We start from the raw sequence: 14610 nt of genomic DNA on the forward strand, positions 1-14610 counted from the left end.
CTACATACTATAGGCTATGTAAAACACAATTCTAATCTCAACTTTAATCTGGCAAAGTGCAATAGTTGAACATTCCCTTTAACCCCTTAACCCCCAAGGGTGGTTTGCACGTTATGGACCGGGTCAATTTTTACAATTCTGACCACTGTCCCTTTATGAGGTTATAACTCTGGAACGCTTCAACGGATCCCGGTGATTCTGACATTGTTTTCTCGTGACATATTGTACTTCATGATAGTGGTAAAATTTCTTTGATATTACCTGCGTTTATTTGTGAAAAAAATGGAAATTTGGCGAAAATTTTGAAAATTTCGCAATTTTCCAACTTTGAATTTTTATGCAATTAAATCACAGAGATATGTCACACAAAATACTTAATAAGTAACATTTCCCACATGTCTACTTTACATCAGCACAATTTTGGAACCAAAAATTTTTTTTTGTTAGGGAGTTATAAGGGTTAAAAGTTGACCAGCAATTTCTCATTTTTACAACACCATTTTATTTTAGGGACCACATCTCATTTGAAGTCATTTTGAGGGGTCTATATGATAGAAAATACCCAAGTGTGACACCATTCTAAAAACTGCACCCCTCAAGGTTCTCAAAACCACATTCAAGAAGTTTATTAACCCTTCAGGTGCTTCACAGGAATTTTTGGAATGTTTAAATAAAAATTAACATTTAACTTTTTTTCACAAAAAATTTACTTCAGCTCCAATTTGTTTTATTTTGCCAAGGGTAACAGGAGAAAATGGACCCCAAAAGTTGTTGTACAATTTGTCCTGAGTACGCTGATACCCCATATGTGGGGGTTAACCACAGTTTGTGCGCATGGCAGAGCTCGGAAGGGAAGGAGCGCCATTTGACTTTTCAATGCAAAGTTGACTGGAATTGAGATGGGACGCCATGTTGCGTTTGGAGAGCCACTGATGTGCCTAAACATTGAAACCCCCCACAAGTGACACCATTTTGGAAAGTAGACCCCCTAAGGAACTTATCTAGAGGTGTGGTGAGCACTTTGACCCACCAAGTGCTTCACAGAAGTTAATAATGCAGAACCGTAAAAATAAAAAATCATTTTTTTTCACAAACATTATCTTTTCGCCCCAAATTTTTTATTTTCCCAATGGTAAGAGAAGAAATTGGACCACAAAAGTTGTGGCACAATTTGTCCTGAGTACTCTGATACCCCATATGTGGGGGTAAACCATTGTTTGGGCGCATGGGAGAGCTCGGAAGGGAAGGAGCGCCGTTTGACCTTTCAATGCAAAATTGACAGGAATTGAGATGAGACGCCATGTTGCGTTTGGAGAGCCACTGATGTGCCTAAACATTGAAACCCCCCACAAGTGACACCATTTTGGAAAGTAGACCCCCTAAGGAACTTATCTAGAGGTGTGGTGAGCACTTTGACCCACCAAGTGCTTCACAGAAGTTTATAATGCAGAACCGTAAAAATAAAAAATCATTTTTTTTTCACAAAAATTATCTTTTCGCCCCCAATTTTTTATTTTCCCAATGGTAAGAGAAGAAATTGGACCACAAAAGTTGTGGCACAATTTGTCCTGAGTACTCTGATACCCCATATGTGGGGGTAAACCATTGTTTGGGCGCATGGGAGAGCTCGGAAGGGAAGGAGCGCCGTTTGACCTTTCAATGCAAAATTGACAGGAATTGAGATTGGACGCCATGTTGCGTTTGGAGAGCCACTGATGTACCTAAACATTGAAACCCCCCACAAGTGACACTATTTTGAAAAGTAGACCCCCTAAGGAACTTATCTAGATGTGTGGTGAGCACTTTGACCCAATAAGAGCTTCACAGAAGTTTATAATGCAGAGCCGTAAAAATAAAACAAAATTTTTTTCCCACAAAAATAATTTTTTAGCCCCCAGTTTTGTATTTTCCTGAGGGTAACAGGAGAAATTGGACCCCAAAAGTTGTTGTGCAATTTGTCCTGAGTGCGCTGATACCCTATATGTGGGGGAGAACCAGCGTTTGGGCGCATGGGAGGGCTCGGAAGGGAAGGAGAGCCATTTGGAATACAGACTTAGATGGAATGGTCTGCAGGCGTCACATTGTGTTTGCAGAGCCCCTAATGTACCTAAACAGTAGAAACCCCCCACAAGTGACCCCATATTGGAAACTAGACCCCCCAAGGAACTTATTTAGATGTGTTGTGAGAACTTTGAGCCCCCAAGTATTTCACTACAGTTTATAACGCAGAGCCGTGAAAATAAAATAAAAAATTTCCCCTCAAAATTATTTTTTAGCCCCCAGTTTTGTATTTTCTCGAGGGTAAAAGGAGAAATTGGACCCCAAAAGTTGTTGTCCAATTTGTCCTGAGTGCGTTGATACCCCATATGTGGGGTGAACCAGCGTTTGGGCGCATGGGAGGGCTCGGAAGGGAAGGAGCGCCATTTGGAATGCAGACTTAAATGGAATGGTCTGCAGGCGTCACATTGCGTTTGCAGAGCCCCTAATATACCTAAACAGTAGAAACCCCCACAAGTGACCCCATGTTGGAAACTAGACCCCCCCACGAACTTATCTAGATGTGTTGTGAGAACTTTGAGCCCCCAAGTGTTTCACTACAGTTTATAACGCAGAGCCGTGAAAATAAAAAATCTCTTTTTTTCCCACAAAAATTATTTTTTAGCCCCCAGTTTTGTATTTTCCCAAGGGTAACAAGAGAAATTGGACCCCAAAAGTTGTTGTCCTATTTGTCCTGAGTACGCTGATACCCCATATGTTGGGGTAAACCCCTGTTTGGGCACACGGGAGAGTTCGGAAGGGAAGGAGCACTGTTTTACTTTTTCAATGCAGAATTGGATGGAATTGAGATCGGTCGCCATGTCGCGTTTGGAGATCCCCCTGATGTGCCTAAATAGTGGAAACCCCCCAATTATAACTGAAACCCTAATCCAAACACACCCCTAACCCTAATCCCAACGGTAACCCTAACCACACCTCTAACCCAGACACACCCCTAATCCTATTCCCAATCGCAAATGTAATCCAAACCCTAACCCTAACTTTAGCCCCAACCCTAACTGTAGCCTTAACCCTAACCCTAGTCCTTACCCTAGCCCTAACCCTAGCCCCAACCCTAACCCTAACCCTAGCCCTAGCCCTAACCCTAACCCTAACCCTAGTCCCAACCCTAACCCTAGCCCTAACCCTAGCCCTAACCCTAGCCCTAGCCCTAACCCTAACCCTAGCCCTAACCCTAGCCCTAACCCTAGCCCTAATCCTAGCCCTAACCCTAGCCCTAGCCCTAACCCTAGCCCTAACCCTAGCCCTAACCCTAGCCCTAACCCTAGCCCTAGCCCTAACCCTAACCCTAACCCTAGCCCTAGCCCTAACCCTAACCCTAGCCCTAACCCTAATGGGAAAATGGAAATAAATACATTTTTTTCATTTACTTTTATAGCGGGTTTTTTAGCGGATTTTTATGATTGGCAGCCGTCACACACTGAAAGACGCTTTTTATTGCAAAAAATATTTTTTGCGTTACCACATTTTGAGAGCTATAATTTTTCCATATTTGAGTCCACAGAGTCATGTGAGGTCTTGTTTTTTGCGGGACGAGTTGACGTTTTTATTGGTAACATTTTCGGGCACGTGACATTTTTTGATCGCTTTTTATTCCGATTTTTGTGAGGCAGAATGACCAAAAACCAGCTATTCATGAATTTCTTTTGGGGGAGGCGTTTATACCGTTCCGCGTTTGGTAAAATTGATAAAGCAGTTTTAATCTTCGGTTCAGTACGATTACAGCGACACCTCATTTATATCATTTTTTTATGTTTTGGCGCTTTTATACGATAAAAACTATTTTATAGAAAAAAATAATTATTTTTGCATCGCTTTATTCTGAGGACTATAACTTTTTTATTTTTTTGCTGTTGTCACTGTATGGTGGCTCGTTTTTTGCGGGACAAGATGACGCTTTCAGCGGTACCATGGATATTTATATCCGTCTTTTTGATCGCGTGTTATTCCACTTTATGTTTGGCGGTATGATAATAAAGCATTGTTTTTTGCCTCGTTTTTTTTTTTTTTTTCTTACGGTGTTTACTGAAGGGGTTAACTAGTGGGCCAGTTTTATAGGTCGGGTCGTTACGGACGCGGAGATACTAAATATGTGTACTTTTATTGTTTTGTTTTTTTTATTTAGATAAAGAAATGTATTTATGGGAATAATATATATTTTTTTTTTTCATTATTTAGGATTTTTTTTTTTTTTTTTTTTTTACACACTTGGAAATTTTTTTTTTTACTTTTTTACTTTGCCCCAGGGGGGGACAATACAGATCGGTGATCTGCCAGTTTGCACAGCACTCTGTCAGATCACCGATCTGTCTGAGAGCAGTGCAGCGTTACCAAGTGCCTGCTCTGAGCAGGCACTTGGTAAGCCACCTCCCTCCCTGCAGGACCCGGATCCGCGGCCATTTTGGATCCGGGACTTACTGCAGGGAGGGAGGTAGGAGACCCCCGGAGCAACGCGATCACATCGCGTTGCTGCGGGGGTCTCAGGGAAGCCCGCAGGGAGCCCCCTCCCTGCGCGATGCTTCCCTGCACCGCCGGCACATCGCGATCATCTTTGATCGCGGTGTGCCGGGGGTTAATGTGCCGGGGGCGGTCCGTGACCGCTCCTGGCACATAGTGCCGGATGTCAGCTGCGATAAGCAGCTGACACCCGGCCGCGATCGGCGGCGCTCCCCCCGTGAGCGCGGCCGATCGCACTGGACGTAATATTCCGTCCTTGGGAATTAAGGCCCACCCCACATGGACGGAATATTACGTCCAATGGCAGAAAGGGGTTAAGGGCAAACTCAAGTCTTTTCTGAGGTAGTGCAAAGTATCAATCACATCAACAATCCAGTCAATTTAGCAAAAAAAGTGACGTGACGCGAGGGACCCATTACGAACCCCCAACGTTGGACTTGAGCGGGCTACAAGATGTGTATCCTGACCTGGAATTCTGCCACACCAACAGGTTTTTCTTCAGGTCCTGAAAAACAAAGCAGTTCTCACAACAAGATTAGTAACAGTCTTCTGTTGGAGGCAGTCTCTGTAAAAGCCTCCATTGTAAAACCAGTAGGAAGCACCTTTAAGAAGGTGCAAACTATTTACAATGGACAGTTTCTGATCATGCACATTTCATGACTCACAGTTCTTTTCAAGTAACTTGTGCAAACTGAAGATCCCTTTAACCCCTATCTGACCTCGGACGGGATAGTACGTCCGAGGTCAGATCCCCTGCTTTGATGCAGGGCTCCGCGGTGAGCCCGCACCAAAGCCGGGACATGTCAGCTGTTTTGAACAGCTGACATGTGCCCGTAATAGGCGCGGGCAGAATCGCGATCTGCCCGCACCTATTAACTAGTTAAATGCCACTGCCAAACGCAGACAGCGGCATTTAACTACCGCATCCGGCCGGGCGGCCGGAAATGACGTCATCGCCGACCCCCGTCACATGATCGGGGGTCGGCGATGCGTCTCCATTGTAACCATAGAGGTCCTTGAGACGTCTATGGTTACTGATCGCCGGTGGCTGTGAGCGCCACCCTGTGGTCGGCGCTCACAGCGCACCTCCATTTCTGCTACATAGCAGCGATCAGCAGATCGCTGCTATGTAGCAGAGCTGATCGTGCTATGCCAGCTTCTAGCCTCCCATGGAGGCTATTGAAGCATGGCAAAAGTTAAAAAAAAAAGTTGAAAAAAATGTTAAAAAAATAAAAAAAATATAAAAGTTTAAATCACCCCCCTTTCGCCCCAATCAAAATAAATCAATAAAAAAAATATAAAATCTACGCATATTTGGTATCGCCGCGCTCAGAATCGCTCGATCTATCAATTAAAAAAAAGCATTAACCTGATCGCTAAACGGCGTAGCAGGAAAAAAATTCAAAACGCCAGAATTAAGTTTTTTTGGTCACCGCGACATTGCATTAAAATGCAATAACGGGCGATCAAAAGAACGTATCTGCACCGAAATGCTATCATTAAAAACGTCATCTCGGCACACAAAAAAATAAGCCCTCAACCGACCCCAGATCACGAAAAATGGAGACGCTACGGGTATCGGAAAATGGCGCAATTTTTTTTTTTTTTTAGCAAAGTTTGGAATTTTTTTTCACCACTTAGATAAAAAATAACCTAGTCATGTTAGGTGTCTATGAACTCGTACTGACCTGGAGAATCATAATGGCAGGTCAGTTTTAGCATTTAGTGAACCTAGCAAAAAAGCCAAACAAAAAACAAGTGTGGGATTGCACTTTTTTTGCAATTTCACCGCACTTGGAATTTTTTTCCTTTTTTCTAGTACACGACATGCTAAAACCAATGATGTCGTTCAAAAGTACAACTTGTCCCGCAAAAATTAAGCCCTCACATGGCCAAATTGACGGAAAAATAAAAAAGTTATGGCTCTGGGAAGGAGGGGAGTGAAAAACGAACACGGAAAAACGAAAAATCCCAAGGTCATGATGGGGTTAAACGTGGGACCCCTTTAATAAATAACCCTGGACGGGTTTATGAACTTGTGAACAACAGTCATTTTTGGAACTTGCAACAATGGACAAACTTTTAACTATTTACTGTCAGTTCAGATTTGTAGATTACTGAAACAGTTCTGGTGGTAGCACTGGTGGGGGCAGTCCTCTTGGATACGAACGGCTACCCGGCATCACATATAGTGCATCTGCGCTCTGAATTGGAGTCTGTGTGCTCACAGTTCTTTGCTCCACTAAGGCACCAGCACATGTAGAGCACAAAACTACAGGTGCTCTTTCAGGAATGGCGGCAGTTGTTCTTTCTCTCACCTGGCCAGATGAGGGCGGTATTGGGCAATGTGGAGCCTCCGGTGGCAATGGCTCCGAGTCACGAGATGGTGATCTTGCTTCATCCGACTCACGTTTGTGAACATGGAGGGCATACCACCTCTTGTCTCCCCAGTGCCTGGTGTAGGTGACACGATCACCAGGGTAGAGGTCCCTACCAGGGTGGCCCTCCATTAAGTGCGCTTCCACATCCCGCCTGGGGATTCTTTAATGAATCCCCAGCCGGTATCAAGGCGGAACACCACTACAGTCCCGCACCTCCGAGGGCCCCGATCTCCATGGCCCATCTTGCGGGCCCGGGCTTTGGCCTGCAGATCTCTCTCATGCGTGGCCTGGCGCTTAAGTTGTTTCTTTCTCTCCCGCTCCTCACGCTGCAGGGCCAGCTGTCGGTGATATTCCTGCTGGGTGACGATTTCGGTGCTCTCTCCCTCCTGCTGAGCCTCCCCAGGGAACCCGATCAGATCGGTAGTGGTATGGGTCCACCTGAAGGGCACCCACTCTCCCTGGACGTCCATTTTGGAGCGCCCCCAAGGGCTAGGGGTACTCGGTACCAGGTCCTTCGGTTCTCCAGGGGGATGTCACGGTGGCTGAATCAGTCCATGGCCCTTGGGAGATCCGATGTAAAAGGGGGGGAAAGGTCTTTAAAGGGGAAATGTTCGTGACACCACCTGTGGTATTCGGTCAGGGTGACCGACGCTGCTTTAAGGGGTCTGCTGGGGTGATGTTATGGCAGCTAGATGGTATACCTTCCCACAGGTGAAGTATGTCCCCAGGGCTTCCCAGTGTGTAAATGGTGGATGGTGTGAGGCGCAGTGAAGAACGAGGACACAAGGTTGCAGTCTCTTTACCTTTTACTGAAGGCTTCAACATCCACAGTCCAGAGCACCAGATCACAGGGCAGGCAGAGTCCGGCCGGCTTGGAGGCAAATCCAGAATCCCCTTATCCAGGTGGAAATCAGTAGCCCTCCTCTAGCGCCTGGGTGTAGTAGTACCTTACTGCTGAGCCTCACAACTGTTGTAGATGTTCTAGATGTTATGTCTCTCTCTGTCCCCCAGATGGATAGGACAACCTGTATGACCAGTGGCCTGAGGCTTTTTACAGGGACTCTAGCACGCCCCGGCCTCTCGTGGTGCCACCTTGCCTCCTGGGTAAGGGGCGGATCAGTAACGTGAAATTATCTGTCCTGCCGGTCTCTGGAGCAAGGCATAAAGAACTGTTGCTCCCTCGGTGTTCCGGCTACCGGGATTCTGTGCCTCAGAAGGAGGCAGCCTGTGCAGGGCAGAACTCCTTCTGGTTTCCACTCCTTTTTGCTATGACATCTTTCTCACTCTCTACAATACAGTTCTCTGTGTCCTTTCTTAGGAACTGCCGCACGTGGGGCAGGCGCAGCTCCGTGACCTTCTGTCTGGGCCTCTGACAGGATCCCACTCCTGCCAGTGACCAACTACCTGAGCCGAAGCTCAGCCAGCAACTTCATAACTTGCTATCCAGGCCACCTGTTTTACCTAAGTCTGAAGAGTGCCCTAATAAATAGGAGCATAGCTCCCCCTGGTAGACTGGAGTATGAAATGTGTTGTATGTTTGTGTTACCTGGTAAAGAAATCTCCTTTATTGCCTCCAAACGTAACATCACTCCCCCCAGAGGAGAATGATATTACTGCAATGACCAGGACCCTGGGGTGCTGCAATTGCATGTGGCTTTGAGGAGCATTGTGATTTCCCACATTGTATTGGAGCCCTTGATGGGAAACACATCCGTGTGCGTTAGCCACCAAGCTCAGGGTTCCAATTCTACAATTATAAACAGTATTTTTCCATAGTACTGTTAGCTGTAGTTGAAAGTCACTACAGGTTTATAATTGTAGATATTGGGGCTTATGGGAGAACTGGAGACTCTAGAGTCTTCACTTCTTCCATCATGGGTCAGCAGCTGCGCGATAACCAGTTGGACCTACCACCACCACGTCAACTCCCAGACTCCAATGTTGAAGCTGTGCCGTATGCCCTTGTGGCAGATGAGGCCTTTCAGTTGACAAGGCATGTCATGAGGCCATATCCCCGTCGAAACCTGGACCACCGGCAACGGATATTTAACTTGCGGTTATCACCGGCACAGTGACTGGTGGAGTGCGCCTTTGGCATTCTTTGTGCCAAATGGCGGGTGTGACGTCAGAGTAAGACGATAAGAGAGTGGACCCTCTGGGTCACGGTACTGACGCACCCGGGAGCGAGCGAACCCTGAGATGAAAACCCCTATACAGGGATAGTTGGGAGCAAGCTCGAGGGGGACAAGTACCGTAACAGCTGGTGCCAAGAGGGACGGCTCTAAAGGAAGACAGGAGAGGGAGGATGAGAGAAGACAAACTGAACAGTGGGAAAATGTAAGCGGGAAAAAACAAGGAACGGATAACAGGAGGCAGGACAAAGACAATGGAGAAGACAGGGATTAATAAGAGAAAAGACTGCAATAGCAGACCAGGCAGGAACGGAATAAAACCGAACCAAACGGGACCAGAAACAGTGTACGAACTGCACACAATAATCAGGCGCCTCCATTAAGGAGGAGACGCCTGATATAGCCAGAGAAAGTACCTGATAGGAGGACCAGAAGCGCGGAAGGGGTTAAGAGGAAGAAGGAGCGCGCGCCCGCGTCCTAAGGCGCATGTGTGGAGCAGGCACAGGACGGGAAAAGGAGGAAGCGTGGACACCACGCCGGAACCCCCGAGCAGCAGGAGGAGGAACCGGGGAACCGGCGCAATGCTGAGAACGGCACGCGGAGATGCCACGAGAGGAGCCGGCAGGAGCAGCGGCCGCAGCGCCAGGGAGAGCGGGTATGACAGCGGGTCCTCCAGTCTGCAATTCAACTGAGTGAAGCAAAAATAAATGAAGTTATAAAAGCTTGTGTAGTATTACATAACTTCACCAGACTCCATGAGTGCTCCTCTGCTGATGGTGCTGAAGGGGTGTTGCCCAATGTGGGTCATTCCTCAGCGTCGTCCCTTTTCTGGCCTGAAATTTCAGGATATTTTTACAAATTATTTTCATTCACCTCAGGGTGCTACTCCCTGGCAAGATAATGCTGTCTTTATGTTGTAAATAGTTTATATATATATATATATATATATATATATATATATATAATTATGTTAAGTAAACGTGTGTGTTGAATTGACTTATTTAATAGCTGGTTAAGAATCTAGTAATTCTGTATAGTGTATTAATGATTGTAACAACAAACTTAAATTGGCTTTTGAATTTGTTTTTAATTTTTGCAAAGGCCAAATTCTTTTTTTCGCAAAACATATTTCCATCATATGGTTTTTGTGGCCATTTCAATTTGGCGAAACTGAAATAAAAAAAACAAAACAAGTGGTATCACAGCAGAATAACAAATCTGTGTATATACAACAAAATTTGCAACCAAAACAAAGTTTTTTTTAAAGATTACGATAAGTTGGTGGAGGCGATGGCAGCAGTTCGGGTTGTTGCTCTTGCGGCCTTTGTTGGGCCAATAGTCCTTCACCCTGTGTGTGTAATCTCTGTTGCCCCTGGTCAAAATACTGGGCATGCTCGTATTGGGCAGTTGTGGATTGGCCATAAGGGTTTACACTATGGGCCTCATGAGAATGATAATAGTCACGTGACTCATACCCCCCCAATATGATCATGTCGTCCAAACCCAGGTTGGGACCAGCCTCCAACAATTGGTCTGGACAAGTGACCATATTGGGAAGGTTGCTGGTAGGATGGCATCTGGTAAGGTGTTGGCATTGGTTGGTTTTGGGGGGGAAAGGGTTGAGGTGTAGGCACACGTGGAGGAGGTGCTTCAGATCCCTCTTGAGCATGCACTTGTTGAGTTGTTTGAATACGCATGAGGTTACGTGGTGACAGCTGCCACCTCTCCAAGTATTCAAATAACTCATAAGGGCTATTTGGTGGGGTGCATGCATCAAGAAGGATCTGATAACACCCTCTCACACGTAGCCTCACCTCACGGGTTAGGGGACGGAGATACGGGCCAGGCTCCGCGAATATATGCCTCCTCACCCTCATCCTGAGCAGCCCATGCCAGATAATTGAGGACACCAGTGTCCACATTCCTCCTACTTTCCATAAGCTCTCTCCTTCTGCGGCAACGGCGTGAAGTAACAGCAGGCTGTTGGGAGGTCTCCAGCAGGACAGTCGGGCTACTGCTGTTCCCAGGATCCTCCTGGCTGATTGGAGCTGGTGCAGCTGTGGGTGGTGGTGCAGCATCTGGCCCAGTTGTTGCTGGAGCATGTGGTGCAGCAGAGGATGGACCAGGAGCGATGGACCTGGAAGGATCCGAAGATGGGCCAGCCACCTCTTCACCTTCCCCGACCGGATCAATCACAGTCTCTGAGTCAGAGCCGGTCTCCCTCTCAGGTTGGACTGAGTTCTGTTATGATAGTATGACAATAATAAAATAAAATTTAATATATGAGTATTCAAAACATATGTGTAATGTGGTGTGAGGTTTTTACTAACGGTTTCAGATCCATACTGGGACCCAGAAAGGACAGCCTGTCAAAATAAATTTTCTTTTGCAAGGAGCAGATACCCCACTCCTGGCCAGCTGCTGCCTTTCTCGGCGGTACTGGTCTTGAATGCTGCACTTTCATCTCACAACATCTTCCACTGCAATAACAGAGAAGAAATTAATGTATAAGCCTATTGTGCACAGTGGTACAACAAGGTGTCAGGGATTGTACATATTATTGTGGTCTATTAACCCCTATCTGACCTCGGACGGGATAGTACGTCCGAGGTCAGATCCCCTGCTTTGATGCAGAGCTCCGCGGTGAGCCCGCATCAAAGCCGGGACATGTCAGCTGTTTTGAACAGCTGACATGTGCCCGTAATAGGTGCGGGCAGAATCGCGATCTGCCCGCACCTATTAACTAGTTAAATGCCGCTGTCAAACGCAGACAGCGGCATTTAACTACCGCATCCGGCCGGGCGGCCGGAAATGACGTCATCGCCGACCCCCGTCACATGATCGGGGGTCGGCGATGTGTCAGGATGGTAACCATAGAGGTCCTAGAGACCTCTATGGTTACTGATCACCGGTGGCTGTGAGCGCCACCCTGTGGTCGGCGCTCACAGCACACCTCCATTTCTGCTACATAGCAGCGATCAGAAGATCGCTGCTATGTAGCAGAGGCAATCGAGTTGTGCCTGCTTCTAGCCTCCCATGGAGGCTATTGAAGCATGGCAAAAGTAAAAAAAAAATGTGAAAAAAAATGTGAAAAAAATAAAAAAATATAAAAGTTTAAATCACCCCCCTTTCGCCCCAATCAAAATAAATCAATAAAAAAAAATCAAATCTACACATATTTGGTATCGCCGCGCTCAAAATCGCCCGATCTATCAATTAAAGAAAAGCATTAACCTGATCGCTAAATGGCGTAGTGAGAAAAAAATTTGAAACGCCAGAATTATGTTTTTTAGGTCGCCACGACATTGCATTAAAATGCAATAACGGGCGATCAAAAGAACATATCTGCACCAAAATGCTATCATTAAAAACGCCAGCTCGGCACGCAAAAAATAAGCCCTCAACCGACCCCAGATCACGAAAAATGGAGACGCTACGAGTATCGGAAAATGGCGCAATTTTTTTTTTTTTTTTAGCAAAGTTTGGAATTTGTTTTCACCACTTAGATAAAAAATAACCTAGACATGTTAGGTGTCTATGAACTCGTACTGACCTGGAGAATCATAATGTCAGGTCAGTTTTAGCATTTAGTGAACCTAGCAAAAAAGCCAAACAAAAAACAAGTGTGGGATTGCACTTTTTTTGCAATTTCACAGCACTTGGAATTTTTTTCCCATTTTCTAGTACACGACATGCTAAAACCAATGATGTCGTTCAAAAGTACAACTCGTCCCGCAAAAAATAAGCCCTCACATGGCCAAATTCACGGAAAAATAAAAAAGTTATGACTCTGGGAAGGAGGGGAGTGAAAAACGAACACGGAAAAAGGAAAAATCCCAAGGTCATGAAGGGGTTAAGCTGCATTTCTAATAACAAAATATCTTCAGTAATCATATTAACATCACAAACAGCACAATAGGATTTAAGGGGATAGTGTGAAAACCTGCTAGTTACTGCAGTTTAGAATATTATTTCAGAAACATGATTGAACTTACTTATTTGCCTCTGGCCCTCACGTGGCCGCTGCTCAAAATCCTGGAAAAGGAGCCCACAGATGCTCCTCCATGCCACCTCTTTTCTGGCCTGGTTTGAATAGTGGGCATCTTTCTGATCCCAGATTTCTGGCCTCTCTTGCACTAGGACCAGCAGCATATCTACATTAATGATGGAAGCCATGATGCAGGTGACTCCGTAGAGGCGTGCAGCGGACTTCCGGGATGTCTGTCTGGCTTTTTAAGCTAATTAGCATGTCTAAGCTTCCTGATTGAGGTCTTGGCACATTTCCTGTTACCTGCAAAAGTCTTGCGTATTTCTCGCAAGTCACACGCATGGTCTGTGTACAATCCGTATTTTTCTCGCCCCATAGACTTTCATTTGCGGATTTTTTGCATGCTGCGATTTTCTCAGCCCATAAAATATGGCCGAGAAATATATGGCAGATAGGAGCTGCCCCATAGAGCAACATTGGTCCATGTGCAATGCGTTGTTTTTGCGCCTCTCATACGTCCGTATTCCTCTATAAGTGTGACCCCGGCCTTGCAGCGCTGGGGATCTGGGTTCAATTCCCACTAAGAACAACATCTGCAAATCTGCAAGGAGGCGTTGTACAGTCATGCTCATCATTATTGGCAACCATGAAGTTTAAGTACATAATGTGGTATATATCCTGAAGAAAATTAATCAAGTAAAACAGTTTTTTAGTATAGAGCGCTCGTGTTAAATACAAAAGAGCAAATTATAAACAATAACTTAAACCTAAAACCAATGGTAGGGAAAATAGAAAAATCTAAAGCTTCCTGTGCACTGGTATTGGCAGCTTTTTATTAAATTATCATAGTATGGAAACACATTTTGACTCGCTTGCGGTAAATCAGATATGAGAATCAAGTGAGATTAAGTGTCGGCACCCATGTGACATGAATTAGCCAATGAATGATAACTTCAGTATTTTACTTCCAAAGAGTATAAGGCTGTCTCCAAAGATCTTGGTATACCAGTTTCAAACAGTGGACAATGTTATTAAGAAGTTTTCCAATCATGGTACTGTCAATAACCTCCCTGGATGTGGGGGAAATAGGAAAATTGACAAGAGATGTCTGCGAAGGTTGGTGCAAATGGTGGAATAAACACCATGTCAAACATCCAAAGAACTGAAGGCCAAACTGGAACACTCTGGGGTCATAGTCTCAACAAGTATCATATGCCGTACACGAAACCAAGCAGAGCTTTATGGGTGAAGGTCAAGGAAGAAACCATTGCTGAAGAAAAGACATAAATAGGAATGACTGATCTCTGCCAAAGAGTAGAAACTACAATCCTTCTGGGAAAATTCTGCGTCTGGTGCTGTAGGCATTGACCAAATCACAGGAATCATAAAATCAGAGAATTATCAAGAGATTTTAGAACAAAATGCCCTACCTAGTGTAACAAAAGTTGGTTTGAGTCGAAGATCATGGGTCCACCAGCAAAACAATGACGCAAAGCACACATCCAAAAGTACACACAAATGGTTGAAAAGAAATATGGACTGTTTTAAAATGGCCAGCAATAAGTCCTGACCTTAATCCCCTTGAAAATATTTG

This window comes from Ranitomeya imitator, chromosome 1, assembly GCF_032444005.1.
Source record: "Ranitomeya imitator isolate aRanImi1 chromosome 1, aRanImi1.pri, whole genome shotgun sequence".
NCBI classification, from domain to species: Eukaryota; Metazoa; Chordata; class Amphibia; order Anura; family Dendrobatidae; genus Ranitomeya; species Ranitomeya imitator.